Raw genomic sequence first — 18,853 nt, forward strand, 5'->3', positions numbered from 1 at the left:
GTGCTGTATTCTTCCAATTTAATAGCAAAAGAGTGCATTTTGTGTATAGACACTCAGCAGGATTTTTCAAAAGAGCCCCAGCTTTTTCAAAAAAACTCGCTATTGTAGATGTAGCCATGGAGAACAAAGTACTCTCAGCCCTAGAGGTGGAGCCTCCTAGTCAGAGTTGAGGCACGTTGGCAGGGCAGCATGGGAAAGCTTGCACTGCCTGTGCTGTATTTATTCTGTAGTTAGAGGACTTCAGGCTTCTGGATTGAGAAGCTAACACTGTTCATAGTCACTGTGCTAGATCAAACCAGTTGTTCACGGGCTCCGGGGTCCGACACCCTGTCTCTGACAGTGAGCAACTCCAGGTGCTTCATAAAGAAGCGTAAAACAGAGATATAAATACTGAAACGGATAAAATTGATAACAACTTTGCAATAATACGGCCAGGCAGCTGAGGTGACTAGCTTTTGTCCTGGAGCACAAGAGCTGATATCATTTTTGGCTTTTGGTTTATTTGTTTGTACTAGAGAGGTAGCCATGTTAGTCTGTGTCTTCAAAAACAACAAGAAGTCCTGTGGCACCTTATAGACTAACAGATATTTTGGAGCATAAGCTTTCATGGGCCAAAGAGCCACTCTGTCAGATGCATGAGTGATGAAGCGGGTCTTTGCCCATGAAAACTTATGCTCCAAAATATCTGTTAGTCTATAAGGTGCCACAGGACTTCTTGTTGTCTTTGTTTGCGCACAATAGGATGCCTATGAGTGTGGCTCCTAGGTACTATGGTAGTACCAATAAATAAAAGTGCAAATACATATCTAATCTTTTTTGATCTTTCTAAACTCTTGGCTTCAGTGATCTCTAGTGATAGTAAGTTCAACAGACTAATTATGGATCATGTTAAAAAGCTACTTTAATCAGTTTTTAATTTGTTGCTTTTCAAATTCATTGTCTTTTTCCTTGTTCTGTGAGAAAGAGTAATTAGAAGCACCTTATTTACCTTCTCTTAACTGCTATTTATTTTATTCACCAATATTATTCCCATCTCCTCAAGTCTTAAAACTCCTCAAGTCTAAACAGGCCTGATATTTTTACTCACTTCTTATGTGGAAGTGTTCCCCTTATTGCTGAGAACATTGATCGCTCTTCTCTGCACTGTTTTACGCCTGCTAGATCCTTTCTGAGATAGTCTGACCGGACCTAGGCCATGTCTATCACTAGAGAGCTTAAAATGGCACTGGTAGACTGCACTGATGTAAAATCTCCTATGTCGCCACTCTTTCTCCTACTGACATAATTAACCCACCCCTCACAAACAGTGGTAGATATGCTGGTGGGAGAGATGTACTGATCTCACCAAGCTGGAAGGGATCCAATCCCCTTCACTCACAGGAGGACCTGACAGATTTTTTTTAAGATTTATTTTCCCCAGATCCCTAAATTGCCCCCTCAAGGATTGAGCTCACAATTTTGGGTTTATAAGGCCAATGCTCAAACTAAGTGTCTCCTGTTGACATAGTGTTGTTCACATCAACACTTCAGTCAGTGTAATGTTTGTGGCTCAGTTGTGTTTGCAAATGTTGGAAAAATACCCTGTATTCCTGCACACAAGTCAAATACTCCATGTTCTGTTATATTCAGAGGTCAATAGTCTCTGCAGGCCACAGCCAGAGAGAGTTATTTTGGAAATATCTCATCTGATGGGCTATAGATTAATAAATCATAAGGATTTTGGTTTGTATGTCCTATGTCTCTGCAGAATGGGCCACTGGGATGACCTTTATCAAAGAAAATGTTAGGCTGCTTTTCAGAGTGGTTGTTCTGGAGAGCACTGGGCTGCTGAGCTCTGAGATAAAACAGTTTAATATGGTCCAAATGCAAAAGCTTTGCTTTCATACTTCAGTCATTACTGTTTGGATCAGACAACACTTTCTGATCAGTTTTCTGTGAGCTTACAGCTCACAAATACATAGAACTGTTTTAAAGAATGTTGAGAACCATGGATCCATTTTTTACAATAAAGCAGGCTTACCTGTAACCTGGTTAGCTTCTGTGCACTGAAAGAAATTGCATCCAAAAAGACAATTCTGACCTCGCAGGGGGCTCTCAGTAGGAATATTTTGCTCCTCTACAGTAAATTTATTTGAGGATCTCAAGACACTTTACAAAACATAAATTAATTTTCACATCTCTGTGAGAAGGGTAAATACGGTCTTTGAACAGATTAGTTTCCTCAAGTTTATATGAAGTTATTTGTTCAATAATCTTTTCAGATAACTCACCGTCTATAGCTTGTTTGTGAGCAGTTTTATTTAAAATTCGAGCTTTCTGTCTGTGTGTATTTATCCAGGTTTTTTCCTGACTCGATAATCCTACCTGTTGAAAGCAGATTTTCTGTTCAAATGCTAGTAATTTAGAATATGAAATTTGTTCAGCAAATATGCTACAAAATTCACTCAAAATGCGCTTTGTTAATGAAAACTCACCAGTAAAACAGTTTGCAAGTCTTCCATATTCAGAGGAATCTAATGCAAAAGAAGTGTGAGTCTAGTCAATGCAAAGAAGTTTTATACTCCGTAAGTTTTATTTGGCAACATTTGCCTTGCTATAATTACAATGCCTTTCGTATCTTTGCCTTCCCAACATCCATCAAGCACTGTGTTAATTATATGTCTTCTATCATTTCACTTGCATCTATAGAGCTGGATATAGGATGAAGGAAGTCATGGAAGCTGAATGAAATCTGGTTCCAATTCTTTGCTACCCTGTCTGAATTTGGAAGAGTTTGATTAATAATTCCTATCCCTAGTGATTTTCTGATTCTCTCACCACTGGAATGGTATGCTGTTAATAGAACAGTTCATCTACATGGGTGTAAAGCCCTGGTGGGGATATTTTGCTTGTGAGTTTTTTTCAATTAGCTTTAAAGGTTATGGCTTTTGAGAGCAGTAAAGGAAGATCAGCAGAGTAGTGCACTTGGCTTTCAATTCTCTTTAAAATCACAATTCTCTCTCAAACAAACTCAGAGACAGTCACCCATTTTCCCGGTGTCAGAATGGCTACATTTCAAATACCCCTGATTGCCTCGCCCTCCTTTTGTCACACCAACAAAACCTTTAACTTAGACCTTTAACTTAAGACTATATAAGCTCCATTTTTAGGTTTTCTTTTATGGTTTAGAAAGGCAACATCTACGTTTTAGTTCAACTTGCAAATGGGAAAATACCTTACCACCAGCTATTTTGATTTTTTTTTAAAGTAAAGTTAGTGTTCATGTAAAGGTGCTGGATTAGAAAACAGGAGCACTACCATTATACAAAACACAGGCCACAGTGATGTGTGTTTCACTACATTGCTCTGTCAAAGCACTTCAGACCTAATTAGGCCAAAGAAACCTCACTTTGGGTGAAAAGGAAGGCTCACCTACAAACTTATTCGGTAAATGACCTTTCTGCTGAGTCTGTCAACAAGACTGACCACTAGCACTAAGGTAACTGTGAAGGTACTTTTTAGAAGGCGGGCAGGCAAGAGGCATGCACAGAAACCATCAACTCATTTTACACAAACCATTTGGTCTGTTCTGACTTACACTGGATTCAAAACATTCATAAATGCAATACAGATCCCTGAAGCCGTTGTCTCTGTGAAATCCTATGATTTCTCCCACTCTTAGACTAGGTCCCTTGGCCCTCTCCCCTTGTGGACCTGCCATGATTTATAAGCAGGTCAGCTGGCTACAGTCCGTGCCCATCCGCCTTTGGGGGAGTAGTGATATGTAGCTAATACAGTAACGGGATAGTCCATATTCACGGAAATATGCTTATAAATATGAAAATGTGGGTGTGGTGAGCAGGCTGTTTACAGGCTCTGGGATGGATTCTGGGTGCTGGATACAGGCTCTGCAAGGGAGCTTGGGGGCTGAAGGGCTTGTGATGAGAGGGGTCTGGGAGATGTGGGACAGGAGTTTGGATGCAGGCTCTGGGAAGGGGTGGAGAACAGGAGGGGGTGCAGTGCTTTTGTGGGGCACCACCTCTGAAAGTGGCTCCTCAGCAGGGGAGGTTCAGGGTCTTGGTGCACTGCTACCCGCAGTGAACACCCAAGCAGCTCCCACTGAATGCAGGGTCACTTGGGGAGGGGACGTGCAGACACCCCCCACCTTGCCCTGGACCACATGGGTAGGCTGGCAGCTGTGCAGCAAAGTGTGGAGCTGGAGACCCAGCCCTGCCTCCCTCCCCTGCACACTCCCTCTCCCACCCACGTCCCCCAGCTCCGCCTGCCAGCTCAGAACACCCCAGGGTCCCTGCTGTCACCACTGTGCTGCCAATGGTGGCGGCAGTGACCTCAGGCTGTTTTGAATTGCCCGGAGACAGCCGCAGAGCTGGGGGACACACAGGTGGGAGGGACAGTGTCCAGGGGTGGAAGGCAGGGCTGAGTCTTCAGCTCCCCACTTTGCTGGAGCAGGACTCCCAGGTCAGAAATATTCCTGGTGCCGAGGCACCATGGGCCCATATGACTTGCTGTCCACGTTCACAGTGCCTGTCTCTGAGGGCATGTCTATATGTCCGGGAAGACTGACCCGGTCAAAGTAGATCTTCTGGAGTTCAATTTTGCATGTAGGGTAAAGATGCGAAAAATCGATCTCTCTGGGGTTGGCAGTACACCCCTGCACTCTACACTATTGCGTGGTGGGAGAGAGGTCGATGGGAGAAATCTTTAGTTAAGGCAATCAGGTAAATTGATTTCCGATAAGTCGATTCTAGCTCCGCAATTGCTGTAGCTAGGATTGCGTATCTGAAATCGTCTTATTTCCCTGGTGTAGACTAGCCCCGAGTCAGTGTGGTCCTCAATCAGCTTATGACAGCTGCCTCCCCTTCTCTCTAACAAGTCAATTAACCATTTTAAGTTATTTTGAATTCTGTTCCTGGCCTTGGTAAAACAGTTACGTAATTGTGGTTGGAGCCAAGGAAGGAATATTTTAATAACTCACAATTGTTTCTTAATGACCTTTTGCTGTGTTTACTAAGAGGTGACTCATCTAGACATGTTTTTTTCCTTTTTTCTATTTCACTAACTGTCCTCTTTTTTAACTAAATCAATATATGCCTTCAATAAGTATTCCAACAACCCAATGTAGCTGCAGTAATCCTCTCAATAACAGGGTTACATACAGAATTCATAAATGATTACAGATCAGCCCCACATCCTTTACAGACATTCCAACCCATCACAGACTGCAGTGAAATTACCCATTACCTCAAGTGCAATGAGTATAAATGATCGCAAAGGCCTTGCATTAATGTACATCTTAAGATCCATCTCAAATAACTGCCAACACTTACAGTACATTATAAGGATCCTTATAATAACTTCCCAGATGATGCGACTGAGAAGAAAATAACGATGTTTCAGAAACAAGTACTTAACATAAACAATCCACTTTTTCTCCGGTATTTTTAAATTTCAAATGCCTTTGAAACAGAATGCATTGTTGAAGAGATAATCTACTACACTGCTGTTCATTTTAGTAGATGCAGAAATGTCATGGCTGATGGGTCCCAGAGGGCCTGTAGGAAGGGTAAAGTGAAGTGGATATAGAGGGAAGGTGTATCATCTTATGTGGACCAGCCTTTTGCATCTCAGTACTTTTTAGCAGATGATTGTGATATGTCATGCAACCTCTTCTTCCCCCATCCCAAGCACAGGGTAAATACAGCATGTCATGTATGAGTGCAGGGGAAGGGTTAGTCTTCCTGAGGTAACCTGAATCCCAGGTGAGCCAATGGGAGTGAAATAGCTTTGTTTAAACTGAGAACATTCGCAGCTTTTGGGGTTTTTTCTCTGCAGATGGCAGAGAGGAAGACAGAGAAGAAGATGTCTCCCAAACAATTGGAATGAAAAATCAGAAATATCCTGACCATCACAACATCAGCCATAGAGGTGTAAGTAAAAGCGAAATGTAAAGTTATACATGGTCAGGTTATGCTTATTTTAAATTTGGTTGGACTGGCTGTTCTGTATTTGTTTTTGTGTTATTGTTTGACTTGAGAATTTCCCACACCCCCTGTAATTTTTAAGCTGAATCGCAGGGAAATATTTTTTCTCTTTGTGCAACCCAGGATTTTCTTTTCTCTTGTTTTGTGAATAAATCACTGTTTTTAAGCAATTGATCTGAGCCTGTGTCATAAGAAGGGTCTTTATACATGCATGCCTTAAACTGAAACAGCTACTGAATTAGTTTTTTGTGTGTGTGTGTGCGTGTGTGTGTGCGCGCGTGCGCACGCTCTCTCCTGAAGGAGGGTTAAGAGCTTGGGGTACCTCCCCAGGAAGACATCCTGCATGGAATCTGTGACCCTGGGAAGTTTTACAGGAAAGCCTGTATATAGGCAAGGTGTTTTTAAGTCTCTGCAGGGCCCCACTTTCTGCACTTGAAGTGTGGAGTGGGGCAGCATCCCTGACACGGTATTTGTGCAAGTAGCACATAGCTGTTATGTGAGAGCAGGAAGATGCTGTTATAAATAGAAGCTAGCCCAAACTGCAGCAATGGAAAGTACTACAACCTTGCTATTAGGTTCATCCACAAAATCATTATTGCTTAGGGGAAATGAGTATCTTTTGAATGATGCTCTTGCATACTGCAAACATGCAGGCATTAACTCAACTACAGAGATTCAGGGACAGGATTAGAAACTACAAACTAGTGTTCAAAACACATAGCTTTGCCCTATTTGAATTAAACGAGATTCTAAAGTAGCTGCCATAATATGGTATGTAATATGGTAGGCTTTTAGAGTTAGAATTCAAGGCCAGAAGGGACCACCAGATTATCTAATCTGACCTTCTGTTTAGCACACAGCACCGATATCAGCACGCCCATACAAAACAAAATAAATAAAATAAGACAAAAGTATTACAGCCCACAGGAAACTAGACCGTAAAGTGGCACAGGCATGTAATAGGATGGACCAAGGTGCAGTAGAGCCGGAGAAATTACTTAAGTGAGATATACCTGGATAATTAAGGCAGAAGATAGTGAAGGTGCTGCAGAAGAGGGTGACAACTTCCTCAGAATCACTGCCAATCAGAACTGGCAGAAAGCTTCTTCACAACTGTACACATGGCAAACAGATAGAACTGGCCAGACAAGCTCCTGTCAGAGAAAGAATGCTTCATCCCCCTCAGATCCCTGGCCCTCTGCATCCAAAGTCACTTCTTCAGCCATCGTCATTCTGGGTGCTTCAGGGGAAGAAGCTAAAAACCCCTTACAGAATAAATTTGGGAGAAGGCAGATATCTGCTGTTTGAAATGCTGAGGGATGAGCTTTAGGAATATATGACACAAACCAAAAGTGAGCCCAAAGGCTGTTGACCTTTGTCTCCTGCCATCATATGCAATCCCCTTATACAATTTCATTCATAAATTTGTCCATCTGTCTCTTGAAACTAAATTGTTTGCCCCCACAACTTCTATTGGGAGGTTGTTCCAGAAACTCAGCCCTCTGATGATTAGAAACCTGCTGATTTCCAGCCAGGATTTGTTCTGGACCAGTTTATACCATTTGTTCTTGTGCTGAAGTTGTTCTCTTCATCCTTCATCAGTTGTAGGAATTAAAGATCAACAATCACACTCATGAGCATTTCTTGCTTTTCATCCAATAGAGCACAGTGGTATTGCTATGCACTGGCCAGGCCTTTATGCCGGAGTGAGGTTAGGTGGAGCAAAGGACAGCCCACATGCCAAAAGCAAAGTCTCCTTTGTAAAAAGGTGCAGAATGTTTGAATAATATATAAAACATCTAGGGATCTAGGGGTTATAGTGGACCATAAGCTAAATATGAGCTGTTGCAAAAAAAGCAAACATGATTCTGGGATGCATTAACAGGTGTGTTGTGAACAATACACGCAAAGTCATTCTTCCGCTTTACTCTGCCCTGGGTAGGCCTCAGCTGAAGTATTGTGTCCAGTTCTGGGCACCGCAGTTCAAAAAAGATGTGGAAAAATTAGAGAGGGTCCAGAAAAGAGCAACAAGAATGATTAAAGGTCTAGAGAATGTGACCTATGAAGAAAGGCTGAAAGAACTGGGCTTATTCAGTTTGGAAAAGAGAAGACTGAGGGGAGACATGATAGCAGTTGTCAGGTATCTAAAAGGGTGTCATAAGGAGGAGGGAGAAAACTTGTTGTTCTTGGCCTCTGAGGATAGAACAAGAGGCAACGGGCTTAAACTACAGCAAGGGAGGTTTAGGTTGGACATTAGGAAAAAGTTCCTAACTGTCAGGGTGGTCAAACAGTGGAATAAATTGCCAAGGGAGGTTGTGGAATCTCCATCGCTGGAGATATTTAAGAACAGGTTAGATAGATGTCTGTCAGGGATGGTTTAGACAGTACTTGGTCCTGCCATTGGGCAGGGGGCTGGACTCGATGGCCTCTCGAGGTCCCTTCCAGTCCTAGTGTTCTATGATTCTATAATTATTTGAGTTTTGCTAACATTTAGGGCAGGGGTCAGCAACCTTTCTGAGGTGGAGTGCCAAAATTTGACCTTTTGACCTCTCTGTGTAGTCCCACTGCTGGTGGTACTTTTTAAAGTCACTAATAGTCCTACTTAGAATGGCTTCATCAATAATTAAATAAAGGCCATCAGTGACAAGCCTGTGAGTTTGATCTTGTCTCCTTCTGCTGGTTAAAGGTTATGGATGCTGCACGAGGGGGTCAGGAGGCTGTGAGGCACATGGGGAAAGGCTGTAGTGTGAGAGCATGAAGCAGAGTGCTATTTTCTACCTTGGACACTGCAGGGTACACATTTTCCAGCATATTAGATTTTCCTTAAATAACATCTGTCCTATCCTCTTGCCTGCCATCCACACCCATACTCAAACATAAAATCACTGATGCAGCAGTACCAGCCATTTCTTCTACTTTATCGTGTTTGGCAACGTTTCTCTGTTCTCCTGTCCTGCCTCTGCAAGTACATCTCTCACTGACTCCTCTGAGAAGTTAATCCACCTCCCTTGGAAGTTGTTAAAATTGCATTAACCTCCCGCTGCAGCCACTGGCTAACATAGGCTGCCTCTGCTTTCTCCAGAGAGAGCATGAATGCTGCTCCCCTGTCCCAGTCAGAGGTGAGACCTGGGATGAGCTCTGGTGAGTTGTCTGCAGGGTGCTGATGTGCATGATTGACAGGGCACGCTGCCACGGTGACACAGGGCTATGGGCCTCAGGCTCATAGCCACGGAGGCCTTGGTAGGGCGAGAAGGTGAGCTGGAGGGGCTGTCACCAGGACTTGCCTCCCTCGAGCCTGGCTGTGGTCACCATGGGGCTCTGTCTGCAGGGAGCTAGACTGAAACCTATAGGTGTATGTCATCCAGTGAACCAAGCACCTGCCAGCTGGCAGCAGACGTTAGTCACACCCCGCTCACCTGCTGGCAGGACCTGAGGGCCTTTCTGGCACAGGAGCCATCCTGACTGCCCCTTGAGTCTCACCTCTCCAGTTCATAGAGACTTGTCCTTACCTCTCCAGGTGCAGTGCTGAGACATGACTCCCTCCCCAGCACTGCAGTGGGGACTGCGCAGCAGGGACTCTGGCTCCAAGCCCCTACTTCAGAGGGGCTGGCGGGGCTCTGGCTCAGGTCCAGCACCATGCTACAGAGGGGGGGTCCATGGCAGGGACTCTGGCCCCAGCCCCATACTGCAGAGCGGCTGCTGGGGGCTCTGGCTGCAGCCCCTGTCCCGCGCTGCAGAGGGGACTCTGCGACAGGTGCTTGCTCTGGCCCCAACCCATACTGCAGAGGGTCCAGCGGGTGCTTGAGCCCCAGCCCTGCACCATGGTGGGGGCCCCATGTCGGAGACTCTGGCCCCTCTCCTGTACTCCAGAGGGACCAGTGGGGGCTCAGGCCCCAGCTGGTGCCCTGCAGATGTGGATTTGGCCCCAAGCCCAGGACTGTGCATGGAAGAAGTGGGTGGGGCTGAGCTCCCCCACGTGCCACTGAAAATTGGCTTGAATGCCAAGATTGACATGTGCGCCGGGGGTTGCCAGCCCATGATTTAGAGCATTGTAATCCATATATTCCTGCAAATGCCAGAGATTTGTTTTAATCTGACAAAAATGCAGTGGTATGTGTGGTCCTGGCTATTTTTCTGTTTCCATATGCGGCAGGAAGGAGCACATATGATAGGCTTTTCCCATCCAATATTTATTAGCTATTGTGACAATGTTTTCCATTTTGTTAATGTATGTGATTTTACTTTTAAAATACTAGGGTACACAGATTTTTGGTGTGCCCACAGACTGTGAGTCAACCTACTCTACAAATGATCTTTCACTGAAATATTTGGAAATTTCTTTGCTATAGAAAAGTTTATTTTGTGGCACCAAATATGACTCTGCTTCCCTCAGTACCTGGGGAGGATCATAGCATTAGCGCAAAGAGTGAGATGTGATCCCAAGAGAACCGTGGTACATTTTGACGTATTCCACACATACCATAATGAGATAGCCATTTACCAAGACTTCTGTTCCGTATCACTAATCCCTCAGCTTCTATACTTGCGTTTGTGAATTTAGTTAATGCTTGTGGGGAATGGATCTGGGTTGTTAATTAATTGTACAATACAGAAGCCTGTAATAGGCTTACACAAAATGATACTCAGCAGTATAACATCAAATTCAATTTTTTCCCATACCCTGAGCTGCCTGTAGTAATAAACATCACACACATATGTTGTATTTGGGTTAACAATGTACAAACAATGCAAATAACTTTTAAGAATTTCCAGGTAGTAATTAATCGAGAATACACTGCTCTTTAGTAAACAGCATTGACTTAAACCTGGCTCAGATCCTGGCATTTCTAACGTGTGAGACAAGATAGTTTTGTCTATGGTTAGAGTGCTAAGAAAGTGAGCCGCAGGCAAGCAGAGTTCACGCTCTCCTCATATTGGAGTTATGGATGATGGCTCTTTCAGAAAGCACAGTGAATGTATAACTATTCCACCTAGGTCCTGATTTGAATGTAGGTGGCTGCTACGGCCTTTCTCCAGCATTGTCATCTTTCTACGTCTACCTCTGTGGATATTATATGGGAAGGGAAGATGGAGAAAACCAATATGCATATGTGCATCTATTAAATAAGGCAGATCACAAGAATACTGCCATTTAGGCTATGCTCAATGCTGTCAATTGCAATGCTGCACTTAGCAGAATGAAGGGAAATCTAGAAACACTTAGGAAGATGGATACAGGATTATATGCAGATAAAGACAAGCCCTTTCTAAATTTCATGAAATTTTCTAGGAGACTGACTTCAAATGGGAGGGCAGGGGGATAAGTTATCCCATGCCTTTTCTAGATTATTTTGGATGCATAAAGAAAGCTATAACTTCAATGGTCATTCCATGTATGTATAGTTGAAACTAAAATCCTTTAGTGACTAAATTTCTGACAACATTTTTCTAATCATACAGGGGTAAAGAGAGTTGTTTTAAACTGACAGGGAATTCTATATCGTGCAGCTTCCAACATTCAGCAATAGCAAACATTTATACAACTGCTATATAAAACAAACTGCCAGAAACTCAACAAACTATATTGCACAGGATTTCTGTGCATTGTTGTCAAACATATTGAAACCAACATGATCTTGACTCACAAGAGGCAGCAGACAGTGAAGCATACTGAATTTACTGTAGATCCCTGCTACAACTTGGAAAACAAAGTGAGCACCTGACATACTATCCAGATGACATTTGTTGATGCAAACTGCATTTTCTGGGACTGGTGTAATGGTGTTCAATCCAGGATAGTGTCCACAAAGGATTCTTAAACTTCATGTAGTCCACAGTTGTTTGGTTAATCTAATCTAAAGATGTAAGAGTTGCTATCCTAAATATAGAGATGATGGCTCAAGCCCAATTCACACAGGATGTTGATAGTGGTATATATTACACGAGTGTATTAGCACTGGCATTGCTTGGATCCTTAACTCAATTAAGTTTTTTTTTTTAAAAAGAAGAAAATATATATACTTTATTTAAAATGTATATACTTTATTTAAATGATAGTATTTTTCAAAAATACAGTATTATTTTTATTAAGTTAATTTTTATTTCTGATTGCTTTTAAAAAGGGTTTGTTAAAATTTAATTTTTAAGTAAATTTTTAAAATGGGAATTCCATTCATTGCATTTTTTTCTTCATCCCTATAAACTTTTATTATTTTCTATGTCTTAACAAAAAGGAGATGTAGTCAATTTGGCTTCCATTAACATTTGTTTCTAGTTTTCAAACCTGACACATTGGTTTAGCTGTGCCAAAACAGAGCTCTACTCTACATTTCTCTGATTTATCTCTTTTTGGTAACATTTATTGAGAAGCAGTCCTATTCCAGGTTCATCCTATTTTTCTGATTCAGTTGAGCCTCTTCCAACATTCGCTTGCTTATGTCAATTTTGTGGATTGTACTTTGATTTGGTGATTCTGTCTCTTTTCTATTTAGTTTTATGACACACAGTCCCATTCCAGACACAACCCATTTGCCTGGCACATACACTTACCTTGCTCTCAGTTATAAGGGGAATTGGATGGTCCTAACTCTTACCATTGAGGAGGAGTTCTTGATCAAACAGATAAACTCCCTAAAATATATGGTTGATTTAAGTGAGACTGTAAGTTGATGTACCAATTTAAGAATTTTTTGTACTGTCTTCACCACCAAAATATCTATTTGTTACCCTGTTTGCCCTATGATTGTACTCCATGCCAAGAGGCAAATGCTGGAAGAAAGCATATAGTTTGTGAAGCTTTTTGTGACCCTTTTGGACAAAATGTGCTAGAAATGACATGCAATGTCTCTGAAATGGGTTGAGTTCTAGCTATCCAGGTACTTAGATGGCCTTCATAACTACAGAGTCTGTGAGACTAACTTCATCAGATTCACGAATATTGGCATGTTGCCTGGATTTAACAGTTGAACTTAAGTAAGCACATAGAAAAAATCTGTCAGGGATGGTGCTTGGTCCTGCCAAGAGGGCAGGGGACTGGACTTGATGACCTCTTGAGGTCCCTTCCAGTTCTATGAAATATGTATACATTTATTTCTGAGGGGAAGCAGGGTAGCTCAGTGGTCTGAGCATTGGCCTGCTAAACCCAAGGGTGTGAGCTCAGCCCTTGAGGGGGCCATTTAGAGATCTGGGACAAATAATTGAAAAAAAAAAATGGTCAGGGATGGTGATCAGTCATGCAGGGAGTGGATTCAATGACCTCTCAAGTTCCCTTCCACCTCTATAGGTGTATTTCCACATTTATTTATTACAACACAAATGCTTCTTCCCACAACCCCTGTATATCTCTTCAATACTCAGATCTTGGATTCAGTGAAAACCAAAGTCAAATTACTTGGCACTTCTGAAATCTGAATAGCTGATTGTAAGGGTGGCACCAAACAACTAATTATGTAAACAGCTAAATGACTTTAACTTTCAGGTGTTTTTTTTAGTTAGATTTTTTACATTTTAAGATGCAAAAGGTAGGATTTTTCTAAAGTGCCTAAGCTTCTTGGAAGCACTCTGTCCATGGGGCTTGTGGTCCTAAATCACCTGTGCCCTTTTTAAAAATCCCATCCTAAATGAATAAGCAAAACAAGATATTGGAAATCACTTCAGGCAGCATGCAGAGAGAAATACAGATTATAATGAAAGAATGTGTTGCATGTATCATTCCATTAAAAAGAAACAGTAATGATAAACCCATTCATATGGATTTTATATCAGTCTGTTTTATGAATACTACTATGTTTAATGCATCATAACAAAGTCCTTAAGGAGTCTATGGAACTTTCACCTGCCCACCACACCCACATTTTCATATTTTAAGTGTATTTCCATGAATATGGACTGTCCCATTACTGTATTAACTGCAGATCACCACTCCCCCAAAGGAGTGCCAGGGAGACCACACAAGCTCCAGCGACCCAGCGGCTGGGAATGGGCCAGCTACACATTCAACGACCCAACCCTGGACGCACCACCCAGGACTGCAGCATGCTCAGAGCTGACAAGCAGCACCAGCTGCAGCAGGCAGTGTTGATGGCCATGTGAATGTGGGGGCCCCTGGAAGGGCCTGGCTATGCCTGGCTCACCTGCCACCTATGCGGGGACACACCCCTGGCCCAGGTGGGGGTAGGCTCAGTGGTCGGCCTGGTCCCTGTGATACCACAAGGTCCCCATGCGGCAGCACCCAGAACAGCTCCACCCCACAGATTGGGGGAGGGCTGCTGCTCGTGGGGGGTCGGGAAGGACTCACCATCCCCCCTTCTGTCCCTATAGCTGCACCTTCTGAGGGCCAGGCCAGCCCCACTGCCCAACTGGGCAGCCCAAGGGTGGAGTGGAGGCAGGTGACCTGGGAGCAGCACCACGGAGAGAGGGCACCTCACCACCCCCAGGTTGTGCCTGTGGCTGGAGGAGATGTTGCCAACGGGACAATGATGGCCAATGAGCGGTGGCGGCTGCTCTCTGGCGACAAAATGAAATTGCTGAGCAATGGCTGCAGTGGGAGGAGGGGCGGTGGCAGGACCAGGTGTGAGCTTTGGACCATTGTCTGGCTTGGGTTGACTGTCTCCTGGACAACTTGGAGGAAAGGGAGACCCAGGCCACCATGCCCATGGCCCCTGCCACTCCCCTTCCCACCACTGCTGTTGCCCCCACTCCATTCATGCTCTCCCTGCCTTGTCCATGCTCTCCCATGCCCATGTCCCAGGTGTTGCTGCAGGCCCTGCAGCACTGGGTACTGGCCGTGGCCAGAGGCCATGCCCCCCAAGCCTCCCCATTCCCCCACTCCCCCGCCCCCTCTGTTTCACCTGCAGAGCCTGACCCTCCCTCCAAATCCCTCACACCGCCATACCTCCCCTTGCTCCCGGCCCCATCCCAGCCCCAACGGGGATCCTGACCCCAGGGTGGGAGGAGGTCTCATGGCCAACATGGTTCATGCCCCTCTGTCCCCTCCCTGGACTAATCCATCCACCAGTACTCCCAGGGTGAGATGCCCCATCCCAAGTATGCCCCCCATATACAGTCAAGTTGCACACTGTAAATAGTTGTTTTCAAATCTTTACTGTGTACACAGTTATATTTTCAAAACAAAAAGCAGTCAAGTAGCACTTTAAAGACTAGCAAAATAGTTTATTAGGTGAGCTTTCATGGGACAGACCCACTTCTTCAGACCATAGCCAGACCAGAACAGGCTCAAGTAAAGGGTTTTTGGAACCTCCTTACGGGGTGAGGATTGGGGGAGTGGGTGAGGGAAGGGGTCCTGGTAGGGAGGGGTTAGGGCCTTGGGTCCTAAGTACCCCTGGGGATGAACTGGGGGGGTCATTAGGGGTCATGAGCAAAACTCTCCCAAAGAGCCTCCTGGATGTACACCCTGCCCCTGTGAGCTTGGCGGCTGGGAGCCACTCGCAGCTGCTCATAAGTGCCTCCACCATCCACCCCTGTAGGAAGTCCCTCTCCTTCCACTCCATTAGGCTGTGGAGGGTATAGCATGCCCCACCATGTGGGGGACATTCCGCTCCCTCACATCCAGCTGCATCAGGAGGCACTGGAACCTCCTTTTCAAGCACCCAAAGGTGCACTCCACAGGGTTCCAGGGGTCTTGGGTGGGGTCCAGGTGCCTGCTGAGTCATCACCTGTTCCTGACAGTCAACCAAATAGGAAGAAGGGGCTTTCGAAGTCAGGGAGTCCTTTCTAAAGGCCCCTGTATACACGAGAAGCGTGTGTTCCAAAAGCGGCACTTTCAAATCATGCATGACTGCCATTATGCTAAAGAGGCGCTGCATGTTCATGTCAGCACCTCATTAGCATCTTCTGAACTGCCTCATTAACATGCCCCTTCCAAAAGAGGGGGTTGTGTGGCCACAGCCATTATCTCTAGTCTATCTTGTTGCCTCTTGCCTTGGAAGTAACAGTCCAACACCTTTCTTATGTTATTCAACTCTTTCCTCCTTCTATGCCCTAGCCAACTCCATTTTCATTCTGTAACTTCCTGTCTTATTAGTTTCTGTTTCATCTTTTTCAGAGTTGTTTGTGATTATTCTAGCCACTTAATACTGAGGATTTTTGTAAGGAAAACTTGGAGTTTAGATGTTACAGTCTTAATAGATCTCCAAGTTTTAAAGGCTTGTTTTAAAAACCTCTAATCATGTAACTAAAATATTTAATTCTCTTTTCAACAGACCTTAAATCCTTCCTTCTGTGTCAGCATACGCAAAGTGCGAAAAATGTCATATGTTTGTCCAGGAGGAATTTCATGCTTCTTTCCTTTGTTTTCCAGAGATAACCCTCCATGCCGAGATAACCCACCATGCCATGTCTACATGTCCCCATTGTTCAGCCCTGGTGCTGGCAGAGCTATGCTAAGCGGGATTCTGGAAATTGCAAATGGCTTTCCATTTGCATACTCACACAGCTAATTAGCATAGTGGAACCAGATTTCGCTCTTGGCAGAAGGTGGTTCCAGCAGTAAACGTGCTGTGTGATGTGCCTCCGCCAGCTAAACCCCCCGCTCTGTCACCAGTTCTGTATCCCTGACTTAGCTAATTAGCCATGTGAGTATGCCAATGGAAACCATTTGCAGTTTCCAGAAACCTGCTTGATATAGCTTTTCCAGCAGCAGGGCTGAAGACCAGGACTGTGTAGATGTGGCCAACAAGAATACGGTAAACTCTTTCATATTTGGCAACCCTGGGACAGGTAGGTTGTTCAAATTCAAATATTCAAATATTCTGGATACTAGAGAGATATACCTCATAATGCATAACACTAAAGAAAAACAAGATTAGATATTAAGAAACAAACAAAAATGTATGCAGAGTACTTTGTTTACCTACAGTAGTATTGTACACCGTAAACATACTGTATTTGCTGTATTTATTTGTATTTACTTTCACTCTACTGTACTTATGGAAAATGTAACTAAAATTTACTTATGGTTAAAATGCCTGTTATCTGAGAGTTCCATATGATAGAATGCTGGATAGGAAAGAGTTTGCTGTACATTGGATTTAACAAATTTCAGATTCCAGAGCCATAAAATCTGAATTCAGACAAGGAAAGTGGCAGAACATTAAAATAGCACATAAAAATCATATAGATAGATGTAATGGCATATCATGAAATGAAAGGGATTGTCCTTCGCAGGAGGAACAAGAGACCCTGTGCACTCAAAAGAAGAGTGGGTGGTTTTGAGAAAATGTGTGCTCAAATCTCTGTCCCAAAGATCCAAGTCTTGGCGTTGGCACAGGATGCTCAAACAATGCTTCTCCCCTTTCGCTTTCAATGATCCTATAATTTAATTAGTATACAGATGAAAAAAAGCCTTTGGCATAGCACAGCACCACAAACTTGCTGCTTGTTTGCTCACAGTGTTCTCACTTGGTTGTACGTCATGTCACACATTGACATCAATCTCAAAACTCCCATGGAGTTCAAAGGATGAACAGAGCTTCACCAGGGTGTTCCATATCAGAGAGAGTGAGCACATGAGCATAATTGAATATTTTGACCAGAAATGGTAATACAATAATATCTGGCACCTGCTCTTATGGCTTGCACATATACTGCAGGTACTGCTTTTAAAAATGTCACTATTTGTTCTTAAAGAAGATAAAGCATTGGCAGATACCAGACTCCATAAGACTCATACCACAGAAACAAGCAAAATCAGAAGGTTTTTTTTCTTGCTAATTGTGTTTTTGTTTGGGTTCTATAAAACCAAAAGGCAGGAAAGTTCTGGTTTTGAATTTGTTGCCTATTGGAATATGTAGTTATTTTTTAAACTTGCTCCTGCTTACTTGTGGTCCTCAGTGAAATAACTAATAACAACCCACATTTTATTGATCTCCTCCTGCATCTGTAAAATAAAATATTTAAATTTCCAAAATTTCACCATCAACAGAGAACCCACAGAAGCATATTTTATTGCACTCCTGGGCTACGTCTACACGTGCACCCAACTTCGAAATAGCTTATTTCGATGTTGCGACATCGAAATAGGCTATTTCGATGAATAACGTCTACACGTCCTCCAGGGCTGGCAACGTCGATGTTCAACTTCGACGTTGCTCAGCCCAACATCGAAATAGGCACAACGAGGGAACGTCTACACGGCAAAGTAGCACACATCGAAATAAGGGAGCCAGGCACAGCTGCAGACAGGGTCACGGGGCGGACTCAACAGCAAGCCGCTCCCTTAAAGGGCCCCTCCCAGACACACTTTCATTAAACAGTGAAAGATACACAGAGCCAACAACTAGTTGCAGACCCTGTATATGCAGCACGGACCCCCAGCTGCAGCAGCAGCAGCCAGAAGCCCTGGGCTAAGGGCTGCTGCCCACGGTGACCACAGAGCCCCGCAAGGGCTGGAGAGAGAGTATCTCTCAACCCCCCAGCTGATGGCCGCCATGGAGGACCCCGCTATTTCGATGTTGCGGGACGCGGATCGTCTACACGTCCCTACTTCGATGTTGAACGTCGAAGTAGGGCGCTATTCCCATCCGCTCATGGGGTTAGCGACTTCGACGTCTCGCCGCCTAACGTCGATTTCAACTTCGAAATAGCGCCCAACACGTGTAGACGTGACGGGCGCTATTTCGAAGTTACTGCCGCTACTTCGAAGTAGCGTGCACGTGTAGACGCAGCCCTGATGTATTCCATGATCTCTTTGATTTTTCAAAGCCTTATACTACAAGGCTATGCACCCATTGGTTCTTGTATGTGAATCAGGCTAAGGACATCACTACATGAATAGGAGACCTCTAGGGATTTGTCATTCAGTACTGTATATAGTTGTCTTCATTGTAAACATAGATGTTAAATGTTGGTATTAG

Source organism: Carettochelys insculpta, chromosome 3 (genome assembly GCF_033958435.1).
Source record: "Carettochelys insculpta isolate YL-2023 chromosome 3, ASM3395843v1, whole genome shotgun sequence".
In the NCBI taxonomy this organism is placed as follows: domain Eukaryota; kingdom Metazoa; phylum Chordata; order Testudines; family Carettochelyidae; genus Carettochelys; species Carettochelys insculpta.